Here is a 12930-nt window from a genome sequence, read left to right as displayed (position 1 = left end):
AACCTCAGTTGGTACCCTACAGGGGCCAAGCATGAAAGGTTTCACAATTCGGGCCGGGGATGAATATGTCCCCGAGCTTGAGAAAGAAGGTCCCTACCTGTTCGGAATCGCCCAAGGCGAGCCGTCGAGGAGAGATATTAACTCCGAGAACCATATCCTGTTCAGCCAGCGCAGCGCCATTAATAGGAGGCAAGACCCTTGCTGGTGAACATTGCCAAGACTCCGGGAGCAGAGAAACCGGGAAAGAAACGCATACAGACGCATTCTGGGTCATGTATGTGTCTTAACGTCCAGACCCAAGGGGGCTGGGTGATTTCAGGGAGAAGTAGAGGAGACATTGCGCTATTCATAGAGGCGAAGAGGTCCTCTTCTGCCCTAAGATCTCACCCAAACTTGTTCCAAGTGGAAAAAGCCCGGCATTTAAAAAGGTCTCGATAACCTCAGGAGAGAGCCCTGTGTCCCTCAGTTGGAACCCTTAGGGGCCAAACATGAAAGATTCCACAATTTGGGGCAGGGTTGAAATATTGCCCTGTGCCTGAGACAGAAGATCCTTCCTGTTCGGCATCGCCAAAGGCAAGCCGTCGAGGGAAGAGATTAGCTCCGAGAACCAAGCCCTGTTCGGCCAGCGCGGTGCTATCAGTAAGAGGCAAAAACCCTTGCTGGCGAACTCTGGGCAACTACTACCTTAGGGTGGAGTTCTTAACTCCCCCGTTGGTATTTTCTGTCTGGACCGTAAATCTGCTCCCATATACGGGCATCCAGGGATATAACTGACCTGAGTGACAGGAGCTTGCCCTGGGCCCTAAGGAGAACCCAACGTGTCAGAAATACAGCTGACAAGAACGTGGGTCTCCTTGATGATTTATGTAAGAGGCTACCGCTGCATTGTCCACCCGCACCAAGACATGGCAGCCTCAGGAGGAGGTATTTCAGGGCCAGAAATACTGCCATCAATCCGAGACAGTGACTGTGACAACCGAGCTGACGACCCTCCTATCCCCTTAAGCTGGACGACCACTTAAGGCCGCTACCCTGCCCATCAGGGAGGCGTCTGTCGTTAGCAGCCTGCGACAACAAGACGCACCTAGAGTGGGACCCAAGGCAGAAAACCGGGATCTGAACCACATAGAAAGGGAACGAAGCCTGAGGCGCGTAACCCTATTTAGCCTAGGGGTTTTGGCCCTTGGAAGAATCCCCTGGCTTTTGGCCACAACAAAAACGGTCTCATGAGCAGAAGGTCCAGAGGGATCACTGTGGACGCATTCGCCCTGAGACCTGGAAATCATTGATACTGATAACAGTGCAACCTTGACCTAGCCTGACTTTGCTCAGGGTGATCTAAATGGACTCAATCCTAGCGGGAGACAGTGTTCTGAGTGGGAGAGAGGACGCTTTTCTTGGCGTTGAGCCTCAACCCCAGAGAAACAGATGAGCTAAGACGATGTCCCTGTGCTGAACTGCCAGTCCCTGGAACTGCGCTAGGATCAGCCAGTCGTCTACATAATTCAGAATGCAGATGCCCCGGAGCCGCAAGGAGCCAGCGCTACATCATGCATTGTGAATGTGCGGGTAAAAATGGCTAGGCTGAGTGAAAGAACCTGACCCTGGAAGACTTCGCCCCCGGAAGTGAACCTCAGGAACTTTCCATGTTGTGGCAGAACTTCTAAATGAAGTATAGAAGTGCGTCATAAGATCGATGGTGACCAGCCAAACGAGTTGTAGGGCTTGAGACACAACCGTCTTGACAGGCATCATCTTGGACTTGAACACCCACAGGTAGTTCAAGCTTTAAGATCTAAGCCAGACGCCACCCCTCACCCTCCATGGGCAACGGGAAGTATTTAGTGTAATAACCTAACTCTCTCTCTGGAAGGGGAACACATACCGTGGCCCCTTTAACTAGGAGAATGAGTTTTTGTTTTTACAAAAAAAGAAATCCGGTTTACGGTAGTGAGAACACGCCGTTGAAACACGGAAAAACGGCGAGTGAATTAAATCCTGGCGCCCTTATAAGACCCACAAAAAGAATATATCCGGCAGGAGTTTCCACGCTGCCAGGATCTCTGAGATGGGTAATATATTTTAACACTTCCTGTTGAGGGGTTGTCGGGTGCTTCGCGTCCTCAATAAGATGCAGGAACAGCGAAAACACCCAATTTTGGTGGAAGCCTCTGCAACCCGAAACACCAAGAGGTGGCGGGAATGGGGGGCTTCGAGGGGGTACCGGGAGGGGTGAAGTGAAACACGCGCCCCGTCCCGAGTGGAGCTACCCCTAATCTAGGTGCAAGACCGTCAGAGTTTTCTCTTGGGTCTTGCTTCGGGGCTGGCGAGGGCGACGAGACTGTCCCCAATCCCTGGGAGGAGGAGCACGACTCGCCACGCTTTGTTTTTGAGCCTCCCTTCAGTCAGGACCGAGGCGGGTCTGCGGCTTGCTCGTCAAGCGCAGAACCCACACTCAGGTCGCCCAGGGGGTCAGCCTGGTACGCCTGTTAAACAGCATAGTGTGCAGAGCAGCACCAGCCTGACCTGCTGCTTGATAAGCCCTTCCCACTAAAGTGGAGGTTGTCCTACAAGGCTTTGAGGGGAGAGAGGGCTACTTAAGTGACGATGCCGAGCCCGGCGAGAGATATCCCATAGCGTCTCTTCGACCGGCGGCATCACTGAATACCGCCGTGCCTCAGCACCCACGACAGTCGAATATAATGACGTCGAGGGTATGTGAACACGGGAAGAAAATATATATTTATATATATATATATATATATATATATTTATTTATTTATTTTTTTTTAGGGGTTCTCCATGAGCGAAAAAGCTCTTAATGGAGGTTTATCAAAGAAGGGAAGGAACCCATGAGGCGTTCCCTTTCTTAGACTGGAAGATAAAATCTATCCCCTAATTTGGAGCGTTTGGGGGTCTCTTTTTCGCGTGGCCAGACCAATCTGGCAACCACATGAGTAACAACATCGAGCAATTCCTCCGTAGATTTTTTATCGCGGACGGAAAGCTCGGAGGCGGGAAGAGAATAGCGATCCACCTCATGATCCGAGAAGCGTCGAGATCATGTGAAGAAACAGCTGGGTTTGGGGAGAGAGTGAGAGAAAGGGATCAACCCATCTCTTGCTCCTCAGCCAAAACCATGCAAGAGCCCCACGAACGATCTTCTTTTCGAGAGTGCTGACTAACGGAAGCAAGCGAGGCGACCACGACGCACTCTGCCTGTTAAAGCAAATCGCAGTGCTCGCACCCGCCCTGCTGCAACGCGAGAGCAGCGTGCTCCCAAACAAACAGCAAAAACTGATGTGTGTTGTCTTCAGCTATAGAGCGAGAAGAGGGGAACACGCACCGTTTGCGGCTTTCAGTCACTCTCTCTTTTTTAGAAATATATATATATATAATATTTTCTAAACAGAAGAGAAAAGAGAACAAAGAACAAAGTTCACTGCACACTGTTTAACTGATTCTAACTCCTAACAGAGGAAAGAAAGTTTTGACAGGGTGTGTGAAACACACAGAAACAGAATCGCTCTGATAAAAGAGTTTCTGACGACACCTGGTGACGTATTCATTTATAGCCTGGCCTCAGGTGCATCTAATGATTACATCAGCCGAGGCTATAAATTCCGGTCAATGTCCACTGAGGTGTTCCACACATTATTCAGCTCGGCTCACAGCGAAAGCTGTTCCCCGTAGCGCTTAGCAGCGCAACATCGTAGTGAAGCCTTTTGTAAAGGGAACACTAAATCTCTGACACAGTTAAAGCTGCACTGGATTGTTGTTGAAGAGTCAAAACATTTGTTAGAGAGGCTTCTTATAGCAATCTGAATATTGGCACAGTGGCTGTATAGCTGCCCATTCACATATTGGCTGTTTGCCACAAATTCAACTGGAGCCGCATACATCGTCAAACATTTGCAAAACTGGAGATGATAATGGTAAAAATTATGGTTGTTGGAAGTTTTGATGAGGTCATTCCGCAGCTCAGAGCATCCCCAAATAAAACTTATCACCTGCTTAGTGGGGCTCAGTAAAAATGTCCCATGAGCTTTTGCAGGCAATAAATTTATCATTATCAAACATAAATTCTGCAAGAGTGGAGCTGCAAGAGAATGAAAATAATTGTAATCGAGAATGTATTTCCTTTGTCTGTCAGTTTTATGCACAAGGGGTGTGATAAGAAATCCCAGAAATTGCTCCATTACTGGGGAGGTATTGCAGAGAATTCTAAATCATTCAGTATGGTTCACTGTGGATAGCGCCTCTGCTTGAGTGAACTGAATGTGAATTCCTTTGTTTACTCATGCCAAGGACCAATCCCTCCGACAACTATAGTTACCTCTGAAACACCAACACATTGTGGAAATTTCAGTAGCTGCAGTTCAGCGGTACTGGAAACAGAATTATCTTCAAGGTTTATTTCACCATATTGCTTCATGAGCACAGGGGTTCTGTTTGCATTTACCCTGTTGCAATAGTTCAAGGGACCAGACTGTTTTGTGCTGAAAATGGATATTACATTGTACAAAATTGTTTTATTGTTATGACAACATGCTTGTTTCCACCTGTTTGAGTATCACAACAATTTCTGGCATTCTAGTTTCAACTTTATTTATTTCGTACTGCATTCACATGGCAATTTGTAACATTGATATATGCAGTAAGTCTAGATATTTGGTCTAGAGCTGCCATATACGTTGTTTATTTTTTATTTTGTTGTTTGCTACTTTTACTTGGTCTGTTGTCACTTTCAGTTATTTTTCATGTATTGATTATTCAGAATGTATCTTCTTACGTGTTGCCATTATTGTGGTATGTGTTTAAAGTGTGGGGTTGATGTCCATGTGTGTCGAATATTTAAATTTATTGGCATTTACATAATTTTAATGGGGCCATGTTGGTGCTCTTGGCAAGTTTCGACACTGCCAATAAGATGGACCATCCTGTAAAACATTCAGGCATTATAGCATTGTGTTGAGACATTATACTAATAGATAATCCAGTTTATGTGAAATTTGAAATTGTAGCAAACTTTATGTCAACTGATGACCCCTAGACTGTAAATAATAATATCTGTTTCCTAGTCAAAGTATTTGTTGTCCTTCTGTAGTACTTCACACTGGAGCTGGAATGTCTTTTAAGACATTTCTTTACAAACTCTGTATTTTCTCTCCTTTTGAAAAGCTGTGTGAACTTACCATACACCATGCTGATGGAAATCAATAGGAAGGTAATTCCACATTTGCACAATTGATTATTTGAGCTTTAAAGCTTCTTTTGACATTTATGGCTTTCTTTCTTGTAGGGTAGACACAATTATTTTCAATTGATTCAAACACTTGGAACAATGAATGTCATATTTTCAAAAAAAGTAGCATTCTGCTGTTGGAGAGGAAGCTTTTTCATGAAATACAATATTCTTTGCTTATGTACAGTTTACTTAATGCAAAGTGTCAAACATAATACACAGTCATCATATCTGCACAGCATATCATTGTTTCTTTTTCATTCTAGCAACTTTTGTTTGTATTTAGACTTTCGTTTGGTACCTTTATACTATGACTGATCCTTCTTTCAACTGGCAGAGCATAGCACTAGAAAAACCAAGGTAATGGGTTCAGTGTGTAGTAATAAAATGTACAGCTTGAATGTACTGTTCACCCAGGATGCATTGTTACATTTCATCTATGATATTTTTGTCTATGTACACCAGTATTGGGTAAACTAATCTGAAACAGTAGCTTCACAACAATGTAGTCATAACTTAGCAGTAGTTAAACTACAGTCAAGCTACACTTTCTAGCTACACTACATATCTAACAAAAAGTAGCTAACTTTAGTGAGGCTATTTAAAGAAAAACATTTTTCATATATAACAATCAGTTCTGGTTCCAGAATTCAATAATATTTCCTGATATACATACATTTGTGTATATATATATATATATATATATATATATATATATATATATATATATACATACATATACAAAAAGACATTCCCTTATGAACGTTAACCATCATTTTACTACAGTAACTATAGAATTAAAATGGTATTTGTAGGACAACCATAGTAACCACAAAATATATACTATATATGTACTATAGTATAACCATTTTCTTAGGTTAACAGAGTGACAACATTAGGCTAGACATAGTTTATATACACTAATAAACATGAAAACTCTATTTTATACAACTGAAATAAATTTTCAAATAAACAGCAGCAATACACTAAAACTTCAAACAAGAAGGCAAAGTCCCTTTAAGGATGTGTGGGGCTCAAGTGAATCAGTTAATAATTTATGTGAACATGTTCTTTTACATGAACTGTCCAAAAGAACCGACTCACTTAAATTAATCAGCAAATTTGATGCATGAGAGCTCCTCCAAGGAGCGGTGACCATTGATACGCAATTCCCCCGCACGCGGTGGTGACGTCACTTTGCTTACATTTAATATATAATTTACCGTCTATATATGTAATTACTGTTAACAAATGTTACATCTTTTCAAAGGTCTAAGGGTTCAACATTGATATCTTATCTCTGTTTCACGATAGCAATGCTCCAGAAACAGCAATTCAGTTATTTGTGCCAGGAGTACAAATGAAAAAAATGCAATATCAAAATGGGACTTCATACCTTTGTTATGAAAACGTGATCGCCAGATGAATCCAGTTCGCCACACTTGGGTCAATTGTCCATGACAAGCGTTCATTGAAAAACATCCAATAGCACTTTTTGTCCAAAAATGATTAATCTGAGAAATGGAAGCGCAGTGTAGTTCTAGTGGGAAGACAAGCAGCTGTACATCATCACATCATTAGCTGGGTAACTCCTAGCCAATCGCATGTAAGCCATTTCTTTATAAGTCTGCTCACAATCTATCACATTGCTGTTTCAGTGTACTAACCGGCAACCTCCACCACCATCAGTTGAGCCCCGTTCCTCACGGGGGTAGGATCCGCGCCCTGCCTCCTATCTCAGGCAGGATATGATGGTTCCGAGTACAACTCCCTCGGACTGCCAGACAACTCCGAGTCTACACCAAAGAGAGACATAACTTTTTTGTTTTACATTCATCAAATAAATGGCATCTTAAACCTCACTCAAGCCTGCGTGTCTTCCCGATAGAAATACTGATATTTCATGAGATCTCACCTGAAAGAATTACTCTTTGTCGTTGTTCTTCAACAAACTATGCATTCTGAGCAGCATTCTTGTTATAAAACTGTATATTATCATAAATGTTAGAGTCCATAGTATGCGAACAGTGTTTCACTACTCTGCTGGATAGTGTCATTGTAACAAAGCCCTTGGCCAGGCAACAGCCCTGGTCCCCAAAAAAGTGAGAAGATGTGTTCAGACATTAACTACTACACGGTGTGTCTTGGTATCGAGCCACATGATTTATTGTTCCTCTGTTTTCCTTCATATTTTTCATTATGAATGGGTGGTTATAGCAATGCCTTTTACTAACTTATTAACAAGTGGGCATTGCCCTATCATTAGTGCAACATTATGGAATGTTCCCTCAGCGTCAACTTCTTATGCAGCATCAAAGTTACTGACTTGTAATGGAACGTCTCGGATACAAGTGTAAACTTGGTTCCCTGAAAGGAGGGAACGAGATGCTGTGTTGCTATACCACATTACTTATTTCTTGTTATTAAGTGACTGAGAGAAAAGATCTTCTTTCTTCAGTCGGGGAAACCGAATGATGTGGCACTGAAATTCAGCTTATATAACCACATGACACATGTAGGAAATTTCGTAGTATAAATGCACACGGGATGGGTTAAAGTGCCTGCTTACCCCCACCATTATATGTAGGGAAACAGTATGTGTGATCTAGGAATTAAATTAAACTGTCCTTATTCTACATCATTATGTAAGGAAATTTATAATGGAATTAGTCACCTTTGACAACCATTAATAAATGACAAATAACTAGATTATTTGTCTGAATAAAAGTCTCCACCATTAAAATTGTAATACAAGGTCTCGTTGTATCCACTCACAATTTCTATTCTAAGGAATTAGCTTTAATAAGGGAATTATGAAATTCACTTATTGGATTAATATTATTCTCATGGCTTATTTAAAATAATATTACACATATTAAAAGTACAGCTTTGAAGCTAAATATAAAAAAAAACATTGAGATTATTTATCAAAATATACCACAGTCAAATTATCTTTGAATATAGACAAACTTTATTGCTATTCTAAACATATACTAATCTAACACATACAACATGAAACAGGTTGGTGAGTAAAGTGACAGAATGTAAAATAAATTATCAGTACAGATAAAATTAACTTTATGGAATATGTGGACAATGCCTTAAGAACCATTTATCCTTCTTAGGGTAATCCAATTGCAAATCGATTTAGACACAAAGTATTTAATATCTAATACACCAGCACTTTGATAAAAAGTCTGGAGATGTAGTTGTGTGTCGTTGCATTCCTTGCATTTCGTTTCCTTGCTATTGCTTGGTTCTTTGGCTCTATATAGAAAGTTTGATCCGTCGATGTCTTGGACTCTGTTATGATTGCGGATAGCTATTGTCTGGATTGCTGTTAAATTGGGCTTTGAAGCGAGGCCTTCCGCAATGAAGACCCGCAACTCCCGTTGGGTTTGTGAACCGCAGAGCAGAGAGTAAGAGGCTTGTGTCCCGAGTTTTCCTTGGAATCTACATGGCACGGAAGCAGCAAGAGAGCCAAAGGGAGGAGACCATGTGATGGTTCCAAGAGAGCATTGCAAAGAGAGAGAAGAGAGAATTCTAAGAGAGAGTTTTTCCTGTTTTGGAAGCAGCAAGAGAGCCAAAGGGAAGAGACCAAGTGACAGTTCAAAGAGAGCATTGCAAAGAGAGAGAAGAGAGAATTCTAAGAGAGTTTTCCTGTTTTGGAAACATCTGAAATTGGCCACACCCCAAATGTGTCTTGAGCCAATCAGAAGTGGCTTTTAAAAGTCACATGGTCAACTGGTCTGTCCCTTTCAAAGTTGATTTTCAATCCTTTGTGTGGTGAATCCTTACAATCTTCCCACTCCAAATGCTGAATGTTAAATCATGAACATTTATATCTTGAAAACAGTGCAAGAGACATGACATTCATTGTCATCAACATTCTCTGTGTAAACAAGTAAGCATTTACATACTAAATGTGACATGTTTTCATGAACATTACACATGTAAGTAACTGTGGCAGGGCGGATGGCGGGGCCGGATCGTGATCCTACACACCCGGACCCGTATTAGGCTAATTATATCTATGTGAGGGTTAAAGGTCAACTGCAGAGGATCATGCGAGAGAGAGAGATCGTTAACGGACATGTCCGTCGTGTGTGTTTGTGTCTTCTTTTAAGTTTATCATTAAACCATTATTTATATTGAAAAGCCGTTTCTCGCCTCCTCCTTTCCATTGATCACTTTACACTGGTGCCAAAGCCCGATCGGGGGTGCTGATCGTGGTGACGCATACATAGCACAAATGCGCCTGCATGCGTTTCTTTCTACTAAAGTTCATATTACAGAACCAGCTAACTGCCACTTTGCTTCAGTTCTGGATTTTCTGTAGAAAGAACTGTCAGCGGGCACTTGCCTCGCCACTGCCAGGTTCTATGTGGCCACTGTGGTTTGCCACGGCTTGGTGGGCGGGGTGCCCTCTAAGAGGCATCCTCATTATTGCCCTGGCCTACGAGGCACGCGGTCAAGCTTCGCCAGTAGGTTTTAGGGCGCACTCTACCAGAGGGCTCTCCACCTCTAAAACCTTGGCTAGAGGTCGCCCTCTGCAGCATGTTTGTGATGCTGCAGGTTGTCCTCTCCGCACACATTCATTAGATTTTTATAGTTTGGATGTTCTGCACTCCGGGCTCTTATGCCCTTGAGTCGACATCTCAGCTCATGCCTGAACAAGTTTGTGATGCGGCAGGCTGGTCCTCTCCACTCACATTCATCAGTTTTTATGACAAGTTTGTGTTGCGATAGGGTTCTCTTCGCACACATTCATCGAACTTTATGGGTTAGATGCTTTGCTACTCCGGACTCTTATGTCCTTGTGTCGACATCTCAGCCCATGCCTAAACAAGTTTGTGATGTGGCAGGTTGTCCTCTCCGCACACATTCATTGGACTTTTATGGTTTGGATGTTCTGCACTCCGGGCTCTTATGCCCTTGAGTCGACATCTGCGCTCATGCCTGAACAAGTTTGTGATGCGGCAGGCTGGTCCTCTCATAAAAATGTAATGGTTTAGATGACTATTCTACTCCGAGCTCTTATGCCCTTGAGTCGACATCTCAAGCTCATGTCTGAGACCTCTCACGTTTTTGGGAGTACACTGCACAACCATAGGGGTCTGGACAGCCCCCAGTGTGGCAGCGTGGGTATTGCGTTCCCCATCGTGCTTAGCAGCGCAGCATCATAGTGAAGTTTTTTGTAAAGGGAACATCTCGGGTTACATGTGTAACCCTTGTTCCCTGAAAAAAGCGGAACGAGATGCTGTGCTTCTTTGCCGCACTGGGACGTCCTAGGACTGCTCTTCAAAAAGAAGTATCTGACGACACCTGGTGACACATTCAATTATAGCCTGGCCTCAGGGGCATCTAATGATTACATCAGCCGAGGCTATAAATTCCGGTCAATGTTCATTGACGTGTTACACACATTATTTACAGCTCTGTCACAACTAGGATTGTTCCCCCATAGCGCTTATCTCGTTCGCTTTTTTTCAGGGAACAAGGGTTACACATGTAACCCAAGACGTTTTCTCAAGACAATCTACAATTATTTCTTCCATTTCATTTTGACCAACCCCAAGAGAACATTATTTCATTTATATTTTGAACTAGCAACGGAGGCTTGGGCTATATCAAAGCAAGATGCTGAATCTGTGTCAGAAGAAAGTTGTTCCACTCGCATCAGCATTATTATGGATGAAAACCAGATAACATGCTGATATAAAACTCTAAATGATGTCTTAATGTATGGTAACCATGGTATAAGTGGAATAATTAAATCCGTCCCATTAAAAAATATAAAAAAATAATGCATACCCTAAGTGTACAACAGCTACTCTGCTTTGCGTTGTGTCCCCATTACCACCTCTGGGTATACGTTAATTTATTTTTTATTCAATGCTCAGTTGTCAATTATTCCTTTCTTAAGGAATAAGAAAGTGGCTAAATAATCTGTGGCTAAATTTTTTATATACTATCTACTCTTGTAGATTGGTGCCTTCTGCCTTGGTTCCCTGTCTGATTTTAGACTGTCTCCAAAGATAGTGTACTTAACCTGTATACTTACCTTGCCTGCTTACCTGCCTATTTCAGTGTCCTGTTCAATAAAATCCCTCACTCGGGTTCATCTCCAGCTTCAGTGTCTGCATATCATTACACTTATGCCCTAGCAACCACCTAGAACATCCTAGCATCCGCACTGCAAAGCCCTGGCCACCAACCAAAACACTATACCATTGCCGTTCAGCACAGACAATGTAAAAATTTAGTTATTTTTGTGATTCTGTTTGATGCTGCTGTTTGGTGCTTAAGTAACACTATTGGTGTTAGTTTAAATGACCGTGCTTGTCTAAAGCTGAACATGTATATTTTGTATATAATGAAAAAAAAATGTGTACTTCATATGCATCATTCAAAATAATTAAATAATCCATGCAAAACACTTGATCTACTCACAGATTTATTTTTATATTATTGTACAGTCACATGGATATCTTTAAAAATGAAGGGAAAAAATCAGGCAAGGACAGCACAATAGAGGTCATTCTCATAAGCCTAGAGCTGTCTTAATAAATCTTTAGCAATGGTGTCATAATATTTAAAGCCTACATTTTAACACAGAGGTAATATAACATTTCTGACCATAACTATTGCCCAGTAAAATGCTAGAGAGTTTATCTGTAAAGTGTGAATTAAATCAGCTACTGTGCAGACATTCACACCTTCATTTAAATACATTCACAGTAGAGTTGCATAAATCAGCTCTAAATGCCCTAAATCATATTGTTATGCACCCATATATAAACGATCATTTACATCATGCTAAAATCCTCATTACCTACCATGACTTCTGTTAAACAGGAAGTAAAATGTTGCTGTGATATGAGAAAACACTTGTGGTCTCTGATGATTGATGCTGTTTTGCACTTTTTTACAATAAACTTTTTTGAAAACTCAAATGAACTAAAAAAATGAATACTCTTGCTTTTACCTGTTTAATAAAGAGCTTTATTCTTATACTTTTTTCCTTGAGGTAACACGAGGATCAAAATAACAATATTATAGTTCAGATTGGGGTTGATAGGTCTAAAGTGTGAACAACAGAGCCAATAAACAAATAAACTAGAATTTTCTTCCTGTCTAGTCTAGTACAATACAGCTGAAAGCTTTTTGCAGAATGATTTGACAAACTGTTAACATCCTTACTTTTTGCTGGCTCAGCACTTACAGCATGTTTGGGACTTCTTTCCATTTTTTTGAATTATTTCCTGGGACTAGCTGAAGACAGAGCCATTTCTCTGAATTACAGTATTTGTTTGAGTGAGTGTATACTTTGTGCCAAGTCTTGTGGAATAAGTGGCCAATCACTTCTGATGAGACTCTCCTATCCTCATTATAAAACAAACATAAAGTAACTGTTTGTTTGTAACACTGATTTGCAGTGTTCATTTATATTGGATCAAGCAACTGCTTAAAGAGCCTGAGAAATTAAAACTGGAGTTTTGTTCATGTCTGTAATACATGAAATTGCATATGGCAACATTCATATTTTCTCAATTTTCTTTAAAACTATGTTAAAGTTGATCAGTTAACAAAATTGTATTAACTGATCAAATATTCAGGGGGGAAAAATAATGATGTAAAATAAAAAAAAATGTGGAGCAGGTGTCTCCCCGGTAACACGAGGA

This window comes from Xyrauchen texanus, chromosome 21, assembly GCF_025860055.1.
Source record: "Xyrauchen texanus isolate HMW12.3.18 chromosome 21, RBS_HiC_50CHRs, whole genome shotgun sequence".
NCBI lineage: Eukaryota > Metazoa > Chordata > Actinopteri > Cypriniformes > Catostomidae > Xyrauchen > Xyrauchen texanus.
This window is presented reverse-complemented; position numbering follows the sequence as displayed.